The sequence below is a fragment of the Mastomys coucha genome, unplaced genomic scaffold (genome assembly GCF_008632895.1).
Source record: "Mastomys coucha isolate ucsf_1 unplaced genomic scaffold, UCSF_Mcou_1 pScaffold20, whole genome shotgun sequence".
Lineage (NCBI taxonomy): Eukaryota > Metazoa > Chordata > Mammalia > Rodentia > Muridae > Mastomys > Mastomys coucha.
The window spans coordinates 29,648,226-29,670,932 of NW_022196903.1; the positions used below are offsets into that span (position 1 = coordinate 29,648,226).

The following is a 22,707-nucleotide window of genomic DNA, read 5'->3' on the forward strand; positions in this document are numbered from 1 at the left end:
GTTTACTTTTCTTATTTACAGTCTTTTTTTTTTTTTTTTTGCAGTAATTTGTCACAATCCCACTATGGTTTAAGTTTAAATCTATAACAATCATGATCTTGTCTCTAAAGAAACCATTCAGAAGCCTTCCTTGTGGGTGTGAGGCACCTTCAGCCTCACGTCCCATTTCTATTGAGGCTGTGGCAGCGGCTGCCATGGAGTCCGTTGCAAACTGCTCTTTATTAATCCTTTGATCTTTTTCACTCAGTGTAATCAACTTACGTCTAAATATTGAATCTAATGAGGTGTCTGTTGGTGTTTTGTTGGCACAGGAATAAGGAAACCACTGTTTCAAAAATACTGTCCTATAGAGATACCATAAGATGTTCATTTTATATATTAATGTAGAAATGGGTTTCACTTCCTCATCTATGTCTGCATGACTTCTTTCACTTGATTAAAAATATATTTTGGGATCAGAAGATGAATCAATAGGTAAAAGTGCTTACAGCTTGCCATGCAAGCCTGGTGACCTGAATTCAATCCCTGGAACCCTGGTGGAAGGAGAGAATTGCCTCCTAAAGGCTGTATGCTGACTTCTATTCTGACCTGTGCCATAGCACAGACATGCTCACATTCACATATACAATACACACAGACACAGACACACACAGAGAGAGCAAGTGAGCGAGAGAGACAGAGAGAGACAACGAGACCTTTAGATTTTATTTTTGGTATGTGTATATGTGTTTGTGTGTGCATGGAAGGTGTAGTGCTCACAGAAGCCAGAAGAGGGCATTGGATTCCTCGAAGTAGGAATTATAGGCAGTTGTGAGCCACATCATCTAGGTGCTAGAAATGGAACTTGGGTCATCTGCAGAAAGTAGGACACATTCTTAACTGCTAAGCCACTTCTTCAGCAATAAATAATAGTAATAAAATAATAACAATAACAATAATACTTTTTAAAAGACTACTTTTTGAGGCAGGCTGTAGTGGCATATGCCTTTAATCCCAGCACTTGGGAGGCAGAGGCAGGTGGATTTCTGAGTTTGAGGCCAGCCTGGTCTACAGAGTGAGTTCCAGGACAGCCAGGGCTACACAGAGAAACCCTGTCTCAAAAAACAAAAACAAACAAACAAACAAACAAACAAAAAAAAAAACCACTTTTTTTTTTTTTATTATTTTGTTTTTCCCAGATAAGGTTTCTCTGTGTAACCCTGGTTGTCCTAGAACTCACTCTGTAGAACAGCTGGCCTCAAACTCACAGAGATCTTCTTGCCTTTGCCTCCTGAGAGCTGAGATTAAAGGTGTGCACTCCCACCACCCAGCTGACCACTTACATTTTGAGAAAGATAGCTATCTGGATTTAAGTTGGGACAATGAGAGATTAAAGCTTACATATTGTTCACATTTTATCAATTAGTTAATGGAATTTCCAATAAAAAGATTAGCACTGGGCTTCAGTGAGGCTTGACTGGACCTTTGAGATCAGCTCTATTCTGGTTGAAGGAAAGACAGTGGATAATGATGATTTCATCTGGATCTGAAAATGGACAAGGATAAGCATCTGGAGACTTCATTTGATACACACTGAGCAACCAACATGTTCTCAGAGTCGTCGCTGGCTCTGGGGATACAGAAACGAATGTGACAGAAGTAGCTTACTACTTATTTCCCCAGGAAAGTCAATGTTGGCTGTGTGAGAGCAGGGAGCTCATCTCTCTCCGCCCCTGCTGTCCTTAGCAGGTTCCAGCTGGTGGCTAGAAGTCCAGCCCCAGGTACAACTCAACTCTGTCTCATAAGATAGAAATAGTGGCCAGGCAGTGGTGGCGCATGCCTTTAATTCCAGCACTTGGGAGGCAGAAGCAGGTGGATTTCTGAGTTCGAGGCCAGCCTGGTCTACAGAGTGAGTTCCAGGACAGCCAGGGCTACACAGAGAAACCCTGTCTGGAAAAAACAAAACAACAACAACAACAAAAAGATAGAAATAGTGAAAGATCATTCTTAAATTATTCGTTCCTACGCAAGGACTAAAACAGACTTAGAGGAGCCAGGTGTTTTTCTTCCACTCAGAAAAGATGTTACAGCAGAATGAGTCAAGTTTACAGGGTGACTTTGAATCCTTCCAACTACTTTGTAAACTGGATCACATGAAACCCAGCCTTTTTGATGATGTGTGTAGCAAGTGACCTATGTGGGGAATTTCACATGGAGATTACCTCACTGGAGACCTGCTTTAGTGTTCAAGCACCTTGAGGCTGGGGCAGGTGCATAGAGGGCTTTCTGCTTGCTGCTCACTCCCTGCGCCGTTACCAAAGGGGCAAAGCAAACTGCAGAAATCAAAGCGCGTTGGACTCTTATTTTGAAAACATTTCAATGCTGATGGAGGTTAGCAATCAGGAAGGGAACTGATCCAGTCTCTCAAAACAGAGGTTGTGATTTGTCCCCAGACATCAGACAGCCAACTTTTGCTAAGTTAACTTGATTGATGAGTAGTCAGGCAGAATGACATTCTATAAAAAGAATAGATTTGGAGGCTGGAGAGATGGCTCGGTTAGTAAAGTATTTGCCATATAATTATGAGAGAACCTGAGTTTGGGTCCCCAGTATCCATGAGAAAAAAAAAAAAAAAAAAAAAAAAAAGCAACGCTGTGGGAACTGAGACAAGCAGCAAATCCTCAGAGCTTGCTGTCCAGTCAGGCTATCCAAATTAACGAGCTGCAAGTTAGGCGGTAGACCCTGACTTAAAACAAGGTGCAGGGGAACTGAGAAAAAACACTAATATTAACCTCTGGCCTCTACACATGAACACCCCACCCCCACATTCCCCACACACACAGAGAGAGGGATAGAGAGGAAGAGAGAGGGAGAGAGAAAGAGAGAGAGACGCTTAGGATTTAGAACGCAGCTCTTCCCACTGCCAGCTGAGAAGACTTGGGGAAATCATTTAGTCTCGGTCGACCTTCCTAGACCCCATCATAAAATATTTCCAGTAATATTTGTCTCACTGACCTCTGGGGTCACCACTAAAATTACTCCAGAGAGGGTGTGCTGGCTAGTTTTATGTCAACTTGACACAAGGAAGAACTATGTGGGAAGAGGGAACCTCAACTGAGGAATGAGCCCATCCGATTGGCCTGTGATGCATTTTCTTGATTGGTAATATGTGTGTGAGGAGGACATAAGTGGTACTGTGGGCAGTACCACTCCTGGGCCTGTGGTCCTGGGTGCTGTAAGAAAGCAGACACCTAAGCCATGAGGGGCAAAGCCAGTAATCAGGGCTGCTCCTTGGCCTCTGCATCAATTCTTACCTCCACATTCCTGCCTTGAATTCTTGCCCTGATTCCCCTGGATGATGAGCTGCAGGACAAAATAAACCTTTTCCTCCCCAACTTTATTTTGCTTGTGGCGTTTTAATCACAGAAATAGAAAACCTATTTAAGACACGAAGGACCCAGAGCTCTGTTTACTGCAGCCACGTTGCTCTCACATTCTTAACTCGCTGCGATGCCCCAAGTGTCGCATGGCAATCAGTCCACAAAGGGTTCTTCTCTTGTGTGATAGAGGCATCATTGCCTAATGACCAGCTGCTTCATTCCCACCAAGCATTCCAGACATTTCAGAGCAGGAACAGGGTCTATGGGAAAAGTCAAAAGGAGACCCGGTCAGAGGAATTCCACTGGCTGTTCCCAGGGCCCTGTGCACAAAATGGCCCCCTAAGCCTTGCTATTTTACTGTGGTTGCTGATGTCTACAGCTTCCTACACAAGGGCAAACGCAGATCCGGGTAATAGCGAATGAGCGATGAGTGTGTTGATAACTAGTTTTCTAGTGCAAGGCCACATGTTTCATCTATGGGATTGTAGCTCCACTCAGTACTCTTCAGCTGTAAATGTGAACAGCACTGGGCTGTCATCCTTTGAGATGAGGAGAGTGACGTGCTCAAACTTTCCCAGGGCTCCACACTGCTGGCTTCAGCTGGTGTTCTAGGATAACCTAGACTTAGAGTCTTACAGACCAGTTTGTTTTCTCCACATGTTTTTTTTTTAAATGGACTCACTGGACACGTTAGCCTAAGGCTCTGTGGTGGATGGCAAAGTTGGGAAGCGCCTACCATTTTGTTGGAGTGGAACAAGATTATTCTACTCTGGCTGTTACTTGCCTTGGCTTTCAGCTTACTTTAAGCAACTGGAAATAAAAGAAATCATGAGATATAGTTCTGTCCCCAGGTATTGAAAATTTAACTTGTAAGTCAAAACTATTACTAGAAAAAGAATTAAGACTTTGTTTCATGGGACAGAGAGATGATCTTGTGGATAAGAGGATTTGCTGCTCTTGCAAATGGGTCCAGGTTTGGTTCCCAGCACCTACATGATACCTTCTAACTATCTGTAACCTCAGTTCCAAGGTATCCAACACTCTCTTCTGGCCTGTGTGGGCGCTACATGCATGTGGGGTGTGTGTGTGTGTGTGTGTGTGTGTGTGTGTAGATGGACCATACATACACATAAAATAAAAATTATATATGCATATACATATATGTGCATATATTCATATATGCATATATACATACATACATACATATATACATATGTGATAGTGTAGGTACCCATGCAGTGCAGAAGAGGGCATTGGATTCCCTGAAGCAGGAGTGACAGGTGGTTGTGAGCCATCCATTTGGGTGCTGGGAACTCAAGTCCTCTGGAAAATCATTAAGCTTTCTTACCTGCTAAGCCATCTCTACAGTCCTTTTAATATATATAAAAAATAAGTACAGGCAACATACAAGACCAATCCAGACAATGTCCCAGCACAGAGAAGGGGAAGGAAACACAAAGCCCCACCTCTAACCAAGAAACTATTTGTAATTGATACCTACTGGAAAAGAGAAAATCAGTTTTCTCCAATGGAGTGTCTCTGGCTATATCAACCACACTCTAATGCAGGTCCCATGCCCAGGACTAGACAGCCAACAAAAATGAGATACATGGTTTTTGTTTGGGGTTTGGTTTTTTTGGGGGAGTTGTATTAGGTTTTTGTTGTTGCTGCTTTGTTTTGTTTTTCACACACACACACACACACACACACACACGCACACACACACACACATACACATACACACACATACACACATACACACACACACACACACACACACACACAGAACATGAGGTTGAGAGGGTAAAGAGATTTGGAGACTCTGGAAGGCATTTAAGGAGGGGAAAGAATATGATCAAAATATATTGTATAAAAACTTATTTTTTTAGTTAAAAAAATAAAAATAAAAAAGAACTATGCACAAAAAACCCATTTTTTTTTTTAATAAAAATCAACTTTAAAAAAAAGAACAGAAGATTAAGAGCCAGTGAGATGAGTCAGTGAGTAACAGGTTTGCCATTGAAATCCTGACAACCTGAGTTTGAGCTGGGGCCCCGTAAATGTTTGGGTAGCATTAATTTTGGACTTAGTAGGTTAGAAAAGAAAGAAGACATGAAGTTGGGAGGGATCTGGGGTATCTGGAGCCGTGTGGGGAGTAGATAAAATCAAAGCACACTAAGTACATACGAAAAACTCTACAAGAAGAAATAAAAAGTTGTTACGTGGAAGGTGAACACATGAGCTCCACATGTGCACTGTGGCATGTGTGTGCCCCCCCCAACACACACCATCCACACATTCATACACGGTCATACATTTAAAAATGAAGCCTGTTACTTCTTAGCACCTTGGAACCCAAGCAGTTAACATCACACACAACACGTGAAGCTCCAGCACTCACTGAGAAAGGTTGGTGAAGTGATCAGATGGGAGGGAAATCCCATCGAGTGTCTCCACGGCCTTGGGTTTCTCCAGGCCACACTTCTGCCCCTCAGGATGTTCAGTGTTTATGCTAAATGCCAGCCTCAGGTAAACAGTGACTCTGAATTGAGGGACGTTGTTTGCTTCAGAAGGCTACATCTTACACGTTCACATCCAGAAGAAAGTTATCAAAGACATCCACCCCTTCCCCATGAGAAATCTAGAACTTTCACCGTTACATAAACGACTCTTTCCTCCCTGTTTGCTTTCAGCAAGTAGAGAACTCTTCACAGTGCTTTAAAAATAAACATCTGACCTTCATCCGCCCTGCTCTGGATGCGTTCTTAATGCTTCTCCAATCAGAAACCATCTTGCCTAGAAAAATCTACCCTCATTCTTCTGTTAAAAATGGAAAGAACTTGGCTGAAGCAAGAGCGACATGAATTATTCCCAGGCCATGGAAAAATAGAAAGGGGTGCAGCTAAGAGCCTCGCTTAAAACATCAAAGTCTTTTCTCTGCATTTTATGTGTTCTTATTTTATTCCAAAAAGGAAAGATTTCCCCTGTCCACATACTTTACAAATAGGCTCCTCTGAAAGTCCAGATTTAAACTATACCCTTTGCCTTCCTTGAAATTTTAAGAACTCTGCAAAGTTTCCTTAGCTTCTGCAGCTTTCTATGGTCACATGATCACACAGAAATAGATGCTGGGTGGGGTAGGGGAGGGTTGCTCTGCCTTCCAGATGCAGAAGAGCAAGGAAGGGTGAAGAAAAAGAAGCCGATACTCACAGGGGCCTCACAGTGTGCTAACCTCATCCTAGGCCCTTTCCTTCACTTACTTACTCAGGTACCCAGCAGGCTTTGGTGAAGTGCTTGCTATCAATGAGCTGGTACCAGAACAACTGGAGCGGGAGGTTATCCCAAAAGCTGTTGCCTGTCGATAGGATATGTTCTTCTAGCTGGGCTGCCTTGTCTGGCCTCAGGGGGAGAGGATGCACCTAACCCCACAGAGACTTGATGTGCCAGAGTCGAGGGATAGCCAGAGAGGCCTCCACCCTCTCAGAGGAGAAACGGGGTGGGGGAGGGGAGGATTGTGGGAGAGGGTAACTGGGAGGAGGGGCAGTGAGCAGGATGTAAAGTGAATTAAAAATATTTTATATATACTATTTTATATATTTATTATATACATCATTATATATTTATATATAATTTATTATGTTTATTATATACAATTATAATTATTATATATTATATATATCATATATTACATATTAAAAACTGAGGAAGGAAGATGGGAGGGGAAGGAGGAGTTGGAGAGAGAAAGAAAGAGAGAAAGAAAGGGAGAGGGAGAGCAAGAGAGAGAGAGAAGGAGAAAAAGAGGGGGAGAGAGAGAGAGAGAGAGGTTAGTGCCATTGAAGCATTAACAAAATGTTTCAAAAGCTGAGCAGAGGAGAGGAGACATTCTTCAGGTGATTGTTACAACTCTCAGTAATAATTCGATATTAAAGTAACTGATATGCAAAGTGAATTTTCCTCAAACCACAGCTCTGTTAAGTTTGGTCTATATAACCCCACAGCCTGTATTCTTCCACAATACCATAATATGTTACCTGTGCCCAACTAGTTGAGCACTTCGAAGCTTTGTCTGCTGTCTAGGAAATCTATCTTTTCTACTCATTTATACAAATATTCTCATGTTCGTAATTCCATAGTGGCACTAAAAACTTGTTCCATTAAAAAAACAAAAAAACAACAACAACAAAAACAAAACAAAAAAAGAGATTCTCATGCAGGTATAAAAACCCGTGCTGAGGGGCTGGAGAGATGACCCAGTGGTTAAGCACACTAGACTGCTCTTGCTGAGGATCTAAGTTCACTTCCCAGTGCCCACGTAGGCCCTCATAACCACCTGCCACTCCAGTTCCAGGGGATCCAACCCCTCTTCTGACCTCCACAGGCTCCTGCAGGCAAGCAATGCACACAAGTTCATACGGACAAACATGCTCGCACATGATAAGACAAATAACTAAAAGATCGTAATTGCAATTGTAAATTGTAAAACTATGATGAAATACAAGACTACAATAGGTGAACTTCATAATATAAATATAAAAAGCAAAAAACTAAAAAGGCATGTACAATTTTAAAAGCAAAGGGGATCTCTTGCCTATGGTCTTGACACCCATGCAGGTTGCTTGGGTTTGGAGAGGTGTTCATGATTATGAGGAGGACACATGGTAGGCAGTGAGCAATGGCTGTTGAGCCTGGGAAGTTTCAGAACATCTTAGATAAGAAGTAGTCCGTGTATTTGAATTGCCTTGGTAGGAGCCAGTTGCAAAGACATTCAGTATTTCTCTTTTAAGGTATGGCAAGCCAAAACATATATGGAAAGGTCACCAAGTCACTGGTAAATAATCCAGTGTTGACTTTTAATTTAGAAATAACGGACCAAATTGATCCCAGCCTTCCTTCTGTGCCATATTGATTTATGTTGCCTCGACCTTTCTCTCATGGTTTATCCTTCTTTTTTACCTTGTTATTTTCCTGCTGATAAAACAGGTGACTGAGGACACGGGGCTTTGTGACCTTTGATCTATTCTGAGCTCACAAACCCCCTCTATTTTTCCTCCTTGCAGATTGGGGTTTCCTTTTGGCCTAGGCACGTGCAATACAAAGAACCTTGAAATGATATATAATGTGCAGAAAATCATACAGCCCATAACTGTACAGCGTGGTGAATTTTCACATAGCAGACATCCCTGTGAGGTCAGTATCTATAGGAACAATGGCACCCAGGAGCTCCCTCCAGGACTTACTGCCATCATTGCTACCTTATTCTGATCTCTGATACCAGATGTACAATCTAAGTTTGTATTGATGGACTATGGTAATTTTGGGTGTCTTGTCTAACCTCGTGTCTCTCAGATGGATTTCCTGAGTCGTTCTGAGACCGTTCTCAGTGCCATATCGTTTAATTCTTTGCCTGACACAGTTTCTCTGCTTTGAGGTTGATAGGCACTAAGGTTACTTTCTCTGTGACTATGGTGACAGGTCTGAAGCTTCTGGTTACTGTTGACTGACAAATACACACAGTAGCAAAACTACAGTTAGGAAGTAGCAACACAAATAGCGTTATGGTTCGAGGTCACCACAGCATCCCAGAACTGTGTTAAAGGGTTGCAGCATTAGGAAGATTGAGAACCACTGCTCTAAGGAAAAAACTCCCTCTCTCAGCAGCTAGCAATTGCTTAGTAGCTCCTAGGCTAGGGATAGGAGTTGACCGCCTTCACTGCTCCATGCTGGGATGTTGCCTGCCTTGATCTCGTACCAGTCTGGTGCACGTAGTTACAACTACTGAGTTTGTCTATGCAACCGTCCTGTTGTATCCTGTAACACAGTTTCCTTATAACCATCCATAGCTTCTGGCTCTTAGAGTTTTTGCGCCCTCCTCTTCCCACGAAAATCCCCAAGCTGTAGGAGAAGGAGGAGGTGTGATACAGATGTCCCAGTTAGGGTCAAGCACTGAGAAGGTTCGCATTCTCTGCATGCCGACCAGTTGTCAGTGTGTGCGTTAACACCATCTACAAGTAGCTTCTCTGGTGAGGGCTGAGCAATATGCTGATCTATGGGCATAGCAGCAAATCATTAGGACTTAGTTCAAGTTACACTATAGAGCTATAGTAATTACTAAGCCAGCATGACACTGGCTTTAAAAAGACACATTACCCAGTGAACTAGAACTGAGGGCCCTGATATAAATAAGCGCATACTCCTACAGCCACCTGGTTTTTTGATCAAGAGTCAACAAAACAAAAACAAAAACAAAAACAAAACAAAAAAAAACCTCACATACTGGAGGAAAGACGGCATCCTCAAGAAGTGGTGATGGTCAACCTGGAGAGCTACATCATGTAGGAGAGTGAATCAGATCTGTCTCTCACATGCTGCCCAAAAGCTAATGCCAAATGGACCAAGGACCTCCACATACTAGCTGCCCTGTATCTGAGAGAGGACAAAGGAAGTAGCACTCTGCAGCTGACAGGCTCAGGGAAGGACTTTGTCAACAGGACCAGCAGTGGAGACAAATAGTATTTTTAAATGTCCTATTTACAAAATTCTCATATGCAGATATTTTCCACTCTCTCACCACCAGCTATCCCCAACATAACTGTAACCTGCTTCACATTTAGTTTATCAATCCATGTAAAAAAAAAAAATAGTAGGCATTCTGATAATTAGAGGTTGGATTTTGTCGATGTTTTCCAAATAGATATCAGACCGAGATTGCCTTCATTCGTTTTCCTGTTGCTGGGATAAAATTCCATGACAAAGGCAATTAAAGGGAGAAAGAGCTTATCTGCCTTGCGGATCTAGAATGCCACCCATTGTTGCAGGGAAGCTAGGGCGGTAGTGAGTCTAGCTGCATTCACAGACAGGAGCAGAGAAGAGTCAATGACTGAATGTGTGATTATGCTCAGCTCATTGCCTCTTTTCTGTTCAGTTCAGGGCCCAGACCATGAGGCAGTGCTGAGAGCGTTCTAACCTCCAATTAAGAGAATCCCTCACAAACATGGATGAGGAAAGGCCAACGTAACCTACATAATTCCTCACTGAGGCTTCCTTCTCAGGTGGCTTCACATTGTGTCAAATGAACAATCAAGCTAATAACTGGCAGGCTGGTGAGATAGTTCAGAGATTAAAAGCATGGGCTACTCCTCCAGGGGGATCTAGGTTCAGTTCCCAGCACGTGTACAGATGATGTTACATTTTTCCCAGTATGGATTGCTCTTATTTTTGGGAAAGCTTGCTGCTGTAGAATTGACCTGAGATGTTAGTCTTCATGAAGCCCACCGGAGATGAGTCTTGATAACAACTCATCGAGCACTTCTACTCTGACCCATCTTCATCAGTGAACATCCCAAGGATCCCAAGAGACCTCCTTCTCCCCTTCTTCCTCCTTCTCCTCCTCCTCCTCCTCCCCTTCTTCCTTCTTCCCTTTCTCTTCCTCTTCTCCTTCCTCTTCCTCCTCCTCTCTTTTCCCCTCCTCCCCTTCATCCTCCTCCCTTTCCTCTTCCTCCTCCCCTTCCTCCTCCCCCTCTCCTTTCTCCTCCTTTCCTTCCCATTCCTCTTTTTGTTGTTGTTCATTTGGTTTTTTTTTTTCAAAGTATAATAGACATTCAGTTAAATGGATTCTTTTTAGTTGAGTTCTAGATTTTTTGTAGTAGCTAATATCTACCACAAATAAGATATACAAGATCCCCAAGATGAAACTCTCTTTGTAAACTCTAAGCTTTTGCTGTTTACCTCTGTGCGACCACACAGAAAAATGTGCTCTTTGTTTTTCCTTTGTGTTCTCTTTTGTTATGAGACAAGCTCTTGCTATAGAGGCCAGGTTGACCTTGAGCTCAATAATGCAGCCCAGGCTGGCCTCAGCTCCCCAGAGCTAAAATTATAAGCATGTGCTGCCTTGCCTTGTGGCATTTTTCAGTCCTCTTACCCATTGTGTTTGAGGACAGTGACTGTCTTGGTAGAAACCACTGGATTTGGGGGTGAGGGACTCTCTGCTGTCTTCCTCCTCTCTAGGATGTTGACCCCTGAGCTTCCAGTTATTGCAGCAGCTTTCTGACACCTTAGGGTAGATCTTATATTTCAGGCAAGTTTTTCAGTTGTCTCCAATAATAACATTGGGCTGTCCCAAGCTGATCTACTCTAGGCAGGCAGGTCCCTCAGTTGGTCTATACACACCCAAGAAGCTAATCAAAAGCCTGATTCATATCAGTTTTTGTAACTGGTCCTAGAAGAGCCTTGGAAACTATGAGAACTCCGGGTGTTCAGTCAGGGAGAGAGCTTTGGAATAAGACTATTATGGCTTACATTTCAACTCTATCATTTATTAACTATGCAGCAATGATCCTGAGTCTGTGTCTTTACTTTAAGATGGTGAACACTGAACAAGATAACACATGCCAAGTTCCTTGGACATAGCAGGCCCTCAGTAAGCTCCAGACACTACTATGCCATATGTTATTATTTCTAATATACTCATCTCTTAGAAATGTTAGTGATGGGATAGTACTGGGTGGTCCTGACAGGAGAGCACACTGGCCTTTTGATTCACAACTACAAGGTCTTCCACATGTGTTGAGATTCATAACGTAGCTCTTTCCCTTATTCCCTTAAAATATCAAATAACTATATATAAACCATATGAGTTGGAAGATATCTTAAGAACTATAGTCCAAGTGCTTTATATTGGGCTGAGGAACTGAGAGGCCAGGATTAGTTAAGTAACTCGTTCAAGATCTATCTACTCAATGATGTTTATTTAAATGCCCTAGAATTGTCCATTCCCTCCATCCTAACTGACTTCCAACTTCCATACTCAGTTACAAATGGGAGTCAGAGACAAGTACTAATGTTTTGTTTGCCACTGACTCATTCTGACTAAACTCCACAGATCTATTTTTAAATATTTTATTTTAATATCCATCTCCATGGGTACTTGGCTCCCTGCCAACCGAGGCTGGAAGAGTTGCGTCCCATTCCTTTCCCATTCCGAGCGTCGCGTCCTGTCCTGTAGCTTTCCCTGTTCTGCAGATCATTAAATGAATGTTCTATCTTATCATCTAAAAGACTGAAGGGAAAGCATGTAAGACCGCACGAAACACTCTCCAGGTTCCCGAGTGTGCAGAAGTGCCTCCTCTATCACAACATAAAGTATTTAGCGTCCTTCTGGGTACTAGATGGAACCCTCTCATAGGCAGCCACCTACACCCTCATGTTTCCTAGCAAAGATAGCACTTCTGGAGACACCTTCTGAGTGACCCTTGCCGACACCCATGGGGACCGAGCGGTGTGGATGAGTTTCGAAATCGCAAGCATGTAGAAGTCCACACCAGAATTTGCTATTGGGACATAGTTCTCAGTCTTCTGTGCAGGTGCCTCCTTTCATGAGCTATGTGCTCATCTAGCTATCTGTTCATCTACTCTTCATTAAAGACCACCCTTCCCATCTGTCTCAGGACATTTTCTGCTGCTGTAATAGAATGATGCAAGATGGGTAATTTGTAAAGAAAAGAAACTGAGCTGGTGTGATGGCCCACACTTCAATCCCAGCACTCAGGAGGCAGAAGCAGGTGAATCTCTGAATTTGAGTCCAGCCTGGGCTGTGTAGAAAGACCATGTTTCAAAATACACACACACACACACACACACACCACTTGGTTTCTCACAGATTCTAGAGGCTGGGAAAGTCAATACCAAGCTGATGGCTTCTAGATCCTTTATGTTGTGTGATCCCAAGAGTGCTTGGGTCTCTCTCTTCTTAGAAAGCCACTAATCCCATCATGATGACCCTACCACGGTGACCTCATCTACTCCTGATCATTAAAATAGCTCCCAAAGCTCCATTTCAAATTCCATCAACACGTGAATTTGAGGATTAAGTTTTCAATGCATGGACATCAGAGAGAACCGAAATGTTCAAACTAGACTACTAACCCTACTCCAGTAACCTCTATACTTGTTTTAATTTATTTAATCAAAAGTATGCATTGACTTTAATTGGCCAGCATGTAAGCTCCATAAATATAGACTCCTTGTCCAACATCGCATACTTAGTCCTGGAGCAGTGTACTCACTCAATAAGTAAGCAGATTGTGGCTTCAGACAAACCAGGCTTTGTCAACCTCTGGCTTTACTGCTTGCTAACTGGGGACTAAACATGAGTCATCAGGCTTGGTGGCCTTAACTTAACTCTTAAACACAGTGAATTTCTAAACCCTTATCCTACAAGGTTATTATAGTGATTAAATGAAGCACAAGTGTGTGATGTGCTTAGCACAGGGCCTCACACACATACACAATTCTTAATAAATAACAATTATTACTGTTACTTCCATATAATGAATACAAAGGATATTATGTAACAAGTGTTATTTGATAGAAATAATGTTGACATCCCGGGTCCCAATTCAGCAGTGGAAGGTAACATGTGAAATTAATTCTTCAGTTGGTGCTAGATAAAGTATCATCTATTTTTGTTAAGTTTCCTAATTTAACCTTTGCAATGGCTCCTTGTTATAGCAAGGCATTACCTGAAACTCTTTCTTGGTACCTATTTGGAAATATCTAAGAATATTCTTAGTTTAAAAAAAAATCAAGCCTGATTATAGAGATCCCTCCCACATATAATTTTAAACATTTTTTTTTTTTACCAAGAAAAATGCTAGTTGCTGTTTCTTGTACTACCAAACAGTTTACTTAGCCACTTCTTAAGGACCCAAGAAAATCACTATTTCAAGAAATCTGATGGTAAGGCGACACTCTCTCCTTTCCTTTCATTACTGGTTCTCCTATAGTGAAGGTTTTCATATATAACCCATTTCTCCCCTTGCCTGGGTAGATGGCTAATTCAAAGGAGCAATAATAAATAGTGCCTGGCTGTTTGCCACCAGCTTGCTAGAGACTGGGGAAGGAAGGACGACAGGCTCATTCGCCATGTGTCTAGCCCCCTCCCTCCCTTCCTTTACCTCAGTCTTGTCCTTCCTTAAGTATGTCTGGTCTAGACTCAGCTTGGCCTGCAGAGCGCTTGGCAAGGGCTTCAGAGCAAGGTCAGCCAGAATGTCTGTGCTTGGCACTGCACGGTCGGCGCTGGCTAGAAGTGATAAGGTGAGGGATGGTTCCCACGGACAGGGATTGCCTCGAGACAGAGTAGAAAATCCACTCAGTTCTCATCTGCAGACCTGCAACCCCAGCACAAAGGGAAAGGCTTCTCTTCCAGTTCCTTTGTTATTTGCTTTGTTTTTTGGTCTCGCTCACAGGACACATGCACACTCATGCACGCTCGCACGCACGCACGCATGCACACTAGGACAAAAAAGGATTATTTTTTCCCACCTACATTTAGCATACTTCTTCCACTAGTTTCCCTTCACTAACTCTCTTTTTCAAAAAGTAAAACTGCTGAATATATTAGGAACAAAGAAAAAAGAATGTGGCAAATAAACGTCGGTCCTGTCAGAGTAGGTATATGGCCACGCATCCTGCTCTGCCTTGATATTTAGGTTAGCAACTCTGGGTTGCTTCTGTAATAATGACATTTACTTTCTTTAAAATGAAAATGTTTGACAATCCCCCACAATGTGTGTGTGTGTGTGTGTGTGTGTGTGTGTGTGTGTGTGTTTGAATGAGGGAGAGGGGAGAGGGGAGTGGGGAGTGAGGAGAGGAGAGAGAGTGGGGGGAGGGAGGAAGAAAGACTTACTCTAATGTACGCAGTACACTGTGGAAGCTGGTGGACAACCTTCCTGTCAGTTCCCACCTTTTCCCCCTCTTTGACCAGGGTTTCTTCAGCAGGCAAGCTGGACAGACAGCTTCTGGAGATTGTCCTGTCTCCCATGCCTCTGGGCTTACAGACTTTGCAATACTGCCTCTACCTTTATGTGGGCTCTAGAGACCCGAACTCAGATGGTCTGGCTTGTATACAGCAAGCACCTGTACCTGCCGAGCCATCTCCCCGCTCAAAATAGCTATTTCTAATTCAGGCCTATGTTCTTCCTTCAGCGCTCAACTAACGATGTACCTGAGAGAGAATCGATATTTTATGTATATGCATTCTAGAGCTGGGGCGATGGCTCAGTGGGTAGCATCGCTTGCCACCAAGCCCGATGACTCAGGTTCAGTCCCCAGAACCCTCACAGCCGAAGGAGATGACTCCAAGTAGTCCTCTGACTTCCACTCTACATGTGGCACACACTCAGAGAATAAATAATACATAAATACCTAAAAAATATATAAGAATGAATGTATACTCTACATTGTCTATAGGTTATTCTACTTGATTCTCTTCCAATCTTCTATTTATTCCAGATAACCAATAACAGATTTCAAGATCATCAAATCCAACCCACAGGGGTGGACGGTCAAAGGTTCAGAAGTAGACACCTGACTGCTTCTGTGTAAGTAATTTGTTTCTTTGGTCTCTGCTAACAGTGCACGTATAACCTCTCTCCCTGATTTGCTGTAAAGTTACAGCAAATCTTGCTGATTCTTGCATTTAAAGTTACATCATGGAAAAACCAGCCTGCTTGCTCTTCCTCTTCTTGTTTAGTTAGCTCTCAGTGAATCTGGTAAACTTTATCAAGGTTTTGAGGGATATTTTCCTGTTTTGCAATCTGACTTTCTATTTCTCTTTCTTACACATGTAATTTGTTTGTCTGTTCCTGATACAAACTCTGGCTAGCTTGGAACTCACTTTGTAGACCAGGCTAACCTTTAGCTCACAGAGATCCACCTGCCTCTACTCGCAAGTGCTGGGACTAAAGGTGTAAGCCATCGTGTGTAACTTCATGAGTAATTTCTTAAGGCACATGAACTCTTCACTAACTATGACTAATACTGTAGTCTTGAGGCAATAAAGAGATTGACTCTGCCACACAAGGCCCCTAAGCCTATCTTTGGGAAAAGGCTAGTGATTTCAGGAGTAATGGACCACCTGCCCTTTTAAACAAGTGGATCAGTTACTTTTCTGTTGCTGTGATAAACCAGGGTCAAAAGCAACGTGTAGATAAAAGTGTTTATTTTGGCTCACAGTTCTGGAGAGGTCAGAGTCCATCCTTTCAGGGAAACAAGGCAGCAGACAGGGGGTGGGGAGAGGAGAGATCACATTTCAAGGGTAACAGGAAACAGAGAGGTGAGCTGGAAATGGGGTCAGTATGTAACCCTTCAAAGACTGCCCCAGCGGTGTCCTCCAGCAAGATTCCACATCCTAAATGTTCTATAACCTCCCACGTTTTTTAAATAAACAAGACTATGGGGGCATTTCTTATTTAAACCACCACAAGTCTAACCAACAGAAGCTCCTGAGGAGCACAAATGGGCTTTTCCTAAGATAGGGTGTGGAAAACAAAGGAAATGGAGGGGGTTGCCTGAATTCAAAGAAGGGGTTTGGGTTTAGTTTGGTTCTTGGTTTTCGGTTTGCTTCTTTGTTTGTTTTCAGGAGTTTAGCACCATTCTCAGGCAATTACCGTCTCAGGATTATTTCAGTTGTACCTCATTCCTCCTGCTTCCCCTCTCTTCTTCATATCCTTGGTTCTCTTTTAGCAGAACCTCTCTCATGAGGTAGGTGTGTGTGTGTGTGTGTGTGTGTGTGTGTGTGTGTATGTGTCTGTCTGTCTGTCTGTCTGTCTCTATGTTGTGTTGTGTGTATTTGGACTGTGTGACTATTAGCAGAAAAGGCTATCTGTGTGTGTGTGTTTGTCTGTCCATCTGTCTGTGCCTGTGTGCCTGTGTGTATTTGGACTGTGTAACTATTCACAGAACAGGCTGTCAGAGGCCTACAAACTCCTTCTCTGTATACTTCCACCCTTTGCAATGTCAGCTCTCTTACAGTACTCACTCCCATCCTTCTCTCCTTATGGTTCTAAAGTAGTCAGGAAGGAAGTGCCCCCAAATGCCACGACACTTGATTCTGGAACTTTACACAAATTTCTACTTCTATAAAGTAAGAAAATATAAAGGAAAGAGCTGCACTGGGACATTCCAGTGAATGGTGGCCCATGGCCAGCAGAAGTGCCTCCCAACTGTGTTTCATTAAGTTCAGGCACCTAACAGGCTTGAGGTAAAAGACCACGTTTCCTGTAAGCACGTGAAGGAGACACTTTTCCTGTAAGCACCTAGAAGCCTTTGCTCTTGTTTCAGAACAGAGCATGAATGGGAGACTTCATAACCACCGTGGGCCAATATGTTAAGAAACAGTTGACGCTCCAGATGGAAAGAGAACTTTAGGAATTTATTTTCTTCCATTTTTCTTGAGTTTTACAGAATGGCTTTCCCTGGGCACCCTTAACAAAGTATTCTGTCTCTTACTTAGCTCAAATTTTCTCAAATGTGAAATACATATTAGGATTTAAACTCATAATATGATGTTTCCCTAAGAATTCCTGGGAGTGGTTATAAAATGAGGCTTATGGGAGAAGGCCTGGAACACACCACTATCCAGAGGTCTCCCCTAAGGAGGCTTCTTCCCCGTCCTTTTCACAAGGCAAGTCCACAGTGAGCCTGGCTGTAGCCATGTTTGACTAGAGATTGCGGAGGCCCAGGAACATGGGTTCTCAGGAACATGGGTTCTCAGGGTCTTCCCACCTTGTGGTTGCTTAGCAGTGTAAGAAGAAATTCTAGCCCCTCATGTGGAGACTTGTCAGCTTGGCTAAATGATGGGGGTTCCCTGGCTAAGACATTACCTGCAGCCTTCAGAGGAAGCTCATGAGAGCACTCACCCCTGCCCAGTGCAGCTTCTGACAGAAGAGGATGCCAGCCCAGGGCTGATGGATAGAGTGTGGCACAAACAACAGGAAGCAAGGCAGATGGTAGTGCCAGGAGCCCTGTCGACAGTGAATACTCAGCCAAGAGAAAGGAGAGACTGAGCTGTTCATCTGCAACGACTCTCTCGCAGGTCTCACCTGGCATTCCAAAATGGTATGCTCTGACTCCGCGTACTTCTAAACTCTTCTCACTTGCCTGACTCGAAGCCACAACCCTCCAGTAAAATTTAAGTAGAACAAATACTCAACTTGGATGGGGAAGAGGGGGGTAGTGGGTTGAGACAGTTTCCTTCCTACTATTCTCTATACCCCTAGTCCAACAATGCCAAATTAAATCTAGATTCTTTTCCAATGGAGTTTTCTGAGAGGAAAGGGCAGGCTTGCATTCCCTGAACGGATATTTTAGACTAAAGTTATTACGGGGGGGTGGGGTAGAGGGGTGGATTTCCCCTCCCTTTTCCTAATTCTAAACAAACGTCCATCATTCATTCTAACACCAGCCTTTAAGAGCTGGAGACAAATGGAGTCTGAATATTCACACCAGTGTGGTACAAATGAGCTGTGATCTCAGGATGCTGGCTGCCCCGCTGACAGGGAAAAGGAGCAGTTTAATATCTTTGGCTGAAAACACTTTCTTAAAAGATGGAGAAGGCCAACATTAATACCGAGTCCTGTTATTTAATAACTAAAAATGATATATTGTGGACGAGGACATCCGAAGACTGGAGGAAAGTGTGTTCCTCAACTCCAGAGAACGCAAAATGGGAGTGAGTGCCAAAACATGGGGTATTAAGGAAGCAAACCCTCTAAGAGCATTTTTCTTTAAGGTCTTCAAAGACTCTCCATAAGTATTTATAACCATGGTTTTTTTTTTAACTTGATTTCACCACAGATTTTCAAAATTTATAAATGCAGGTGGTTGTTGATTTACAATGGCTGCATTTAGGGTTTCTTGACTTTACAATGGTGTGAAAGCCATGTGCATTCATTAGAAACTGTGTTTCAAAGTTTTGTGTTTGGATCTGTTCCCAGGCTAGCAATAAGGGGTCTGATACTCTAGCAATGCTGGGTACCACAGCTCCAGCCTGAACTGCCCATCAGGAGATCAGACAGCTGATACATGAGAGTACTTGACACCCTGACGCTCAGTAGGTCAGGTGAAGTGAATACATTTTCAATTAACCACGGCTTTATCAGGATAATGTAAATCAAGGAGAATTTGTCTAAAGACATTTGTCTCAAATCAAAATTCTGGGAACCTTTTAAACTGCCTCTCCCAGATAAATACTAGTAGTTTAGAATTTAAAGATGTAATTACAAGAGGGTGGCAAGGAAGGCCATGGCTGCTATTAGCTGCAACTCCCTTAAACATTCATCTGACTCACTGCATCATTTATCCTACAGACACATATGCATCCCAAGTGCTATCTTAAGTCTAGGCTAGCAATTGTAGCATTCTTGCCTATGAAATGAACCTTTTTAAAAAAACTCATGCAACTGAGAACTTGGTGAATCCATTAATGTACTCACTGACGTAAATTGAGGTGTCTGGTAACCTTTATGCATTTTTTACCCCATCTTCTCAAGGGGTCACCGTATTTTAATTTTTTTTACCCCTCATCTTGGCAAAGGGGTCACAAAGTTTTAAATTTCTTCACCCATCCCCAACCCATCCATCTATAATCCTTCATCATATGGTTATAGGCACAGCATTACAATGTACCATCTATGTTTTGTTATTCTTCTGAAATTATTTTTAAGTGACATCTAATTGTTCCTACATTACTTGTTTCCATAATTCTGGGTTTTGTAGGGCATTTAAAGGGAAAAAGAGAAACAGCAATAGTTTCAAACAAACTGAAGTAAAAAGCAGAGTCAGGTTATCATGGCATTTGGATTGAGTGTTCACACACATGCACACACACACACACACACACAAATCAGAAACAGAAGCAAGAGGCAGACTCCCATGAAGACATGGAGCTAAAGCCATCGGACTTCTCATTGTGATAGGGGCCTCCCTGACTCCATGGCTAATTCCTTCCACATAATATCATATCTTGTTTCTTAAATAAGGCCTCCAAAATAACTGGCAAACCCTAGCTCTCCCCAGAAATGGACACAGATGAACTCCGGTGATTTAGAGACATGTCAAAAGCTAATTGAGCAAGCAAAGCAAAGACATGGCCAAAGTGTGAAGCGTGGCGATTTATTTTTTTAAGATTTTAGAATGAACTCAGCTTATTTTCTCAAGTGTCCTCCACTTAGGTAAAATAATAAATCGGTTTGCCAATGCACAAGTGAACACAAACAAGAGATTCATTTTTACTTCATTAATAAACATCAAGTGTGAAGTTTGCCCTAACAACAAGTGAGCCAAACCCTTTAACAGGAAACAGCTCCTGGTGGGAAGACTGTAGGTGCATATAAATCCTCTCAGACTGTCCCATGATCATTTCACCATTGAGGTCCTTGCTCCTGTCTCCCTTGTCTCGTGCATTTACAGGTCTTGTGTAGCCTAGTATTATGGTTGAAATCACACTGTGGGACAGGGCTACCTGATTATTAATCCTGAGTCTACTATTAACTAGCTCTGTGACCTTGGGTAAATAACCCACTTTCTCTGGGTTTTGATATTTCTGTATGAGAAACGAGGACAGTGGAGATTGTTACAAGGACTTAACGTTGGAATTTATAAACTTCACCTATTGGCTAAATCGACCTTTCGATCTAAGTTAAACTTGTATGGGATCATTGTAATGAGTCCACTCTTTTGGCTTCTTGTTGAAGTGGGACTGGGGTGTGGTGAGTCAGTAGTGGAATACTGCATACGTAAGGGATCACAAGCTAGCAACAGCTGGGAGTACACAATGCCCTGAAAATATGCTTCCTTGCACAGTATGGTTTTGGTGATGTGCTTGTTTGTTTGTTTTTCATTTTGAATTTGAATGTTCTTGGGGATACATGTGTTTTCTATTTCTCTAAGCCAGTACCTCCAAAATATTTGCCTCTTTAAAAGCATTTGGTGTGTCATGCCTAGTCTAAATGAATGATCACATAATATGCAAATACTCCTAGGGTGAGTAGCAGGTTTCTGGATCATTGGAGTAAGGAGATGAGCCGAGTGAGAAGTAAACTATGAAGTACTCTTTTTTTCTGATGCTGCAACTGCAGAATTCTGATGAGGCTGTCTGCCCCTATCTCTGTTCTAGAAGCTTCATAAGGTAGATAGGAAATAGACACATGGGATGAGTACTTGCTTGGAAGCAAAGAAGTGCATTGTTTAATGCTTTTTCAATAAATCTACTTCAGCAAATGTTTCCCTGCATCTATAATCACATAGAAAATTCTCAAGACTGAAAGGGGATCTCAAAGTGCTAACATTGAACTGCTTCAGCTATGGTCAAGGCAAAGAGAAATTAGGAAGTACCTGAATAGCCAAACTATGTAGTATTGAATATTAAGAGTAACACTGGCAACTGCAGTAAAGCAATTGAGTGTGTGGGCTGGATGTGCTTGTAATGCTAGCACTTGGGAGGCAAGAAGATCACTACAAGTTCCAAGCCAGCCTGGCCTATACAGTGACTTTCATGCCAGCAAGGATGTAAAGTATGGAGAGGGGGAGGGGTGTCCTGTGCTTAATGATAAGAGTTGAGAGATGGCTCAGTGGTTAAGAACACTTCCAGAGGATCTGGGTTCAATTCCAAGTACCCACATGGCAATTCACAACTTTCTGAAATTACAGTGTCTGACACTTTCACACAAAATACACATAGGTAAAACACCAATGCACATAAAATAAGGATAGATAAATTATTCAAAAAAGAGTCTGGGGAGAAAGGAGAGAGAGGGAGAGAAAGAGAGAAAGAGAGAGAGAGGAGACAGACACAGACAAAGACAGAGAGACTGACTTCAGGGTGCAGGAGAGCAAAAGCAGGGCCCAGAGATTGAAACGAGAATAAATTGTTCCAAGACTCGTGAGTTTGGCCTGACAGAGAACTGTCTTTGTCTGCGAGGGTGGATGATGAGGAGCAGCCACGTGTAGGACATTGTCTACAGAGGATAGTGGCCCACTCGAGGGAGCCACCTCCTTTTTGAGCAACCCCTTGGACACCTTAGCCCTCCCAGTCACAACTGCTCCCAGTGATAGGCACTCTGCAGACCAGGAGTCTTGGGTGCCCAGCAGCTTCCAGATCTACCCAGCATGCTGAATGGGGACAGTTGTGAGCTTCAAGTTGCCCCTGATACCAGTTTTAAGAAGAGCCAAGCGAGTTGAAGTGAAACAGCCTCTCCTTGCTAGGGTCAGTTCAACAACTTCCTCCTCTTCTTCCTCCTCCTCTTCCTCCTCCTCCTCCTCCTCTTCCTCCTCCTCTCCCTCCTCCTCTTCCTCCTCTCCCTCCTCCTCCTCCTCTTCCTCCTCTTCCTCCTCCTCCTCTTCCTCCTCTTCCTTCTCCTCCTCTTCCTCCTCCTCCTCTTCCTCCTCTTCCTTCTCCTCCTCTTCCTCCTCCTCCTCTTCCTCCTCTTCTTTCTCCTCCTCCTCTTCCTCCTCTTCCTCTTCCTCCTCCTTTTCCTCCTTCTCCTTTTTCTCCTCCTCTTTTTTTTTTTTT

General features: G+C 42.9%; 1 protein-coding gene across 6 annotated transcripts in view; it reads left to right on the forward strand.

Moving 5' to 3' along the window:
• The window catches only part of Cald1 (caldesmon 1), a 175,144-nt gene that overhangs the window by 48,521 nt on the left and 103,916 nt on the right, over positions 1–22,707 (forward strand). For 5 of the 6 annotated variants that reach the window (XM_031381493.1, XM_031381492.1, XM_031381491.1 and 2 more), the window contains one exon: positions 15,648–15,736. The exons of the other annotated variant lie outside the window; for it this stretch is intronic. The gene's annotated coding sequence lies outside the window, so the exon portion shown is untranslated. The remainder of the gene's footprint in view (positions 1–15,647; positions 15,737–22,707) is intronic. 6 annotated transcript variants of the gene reach the window in all.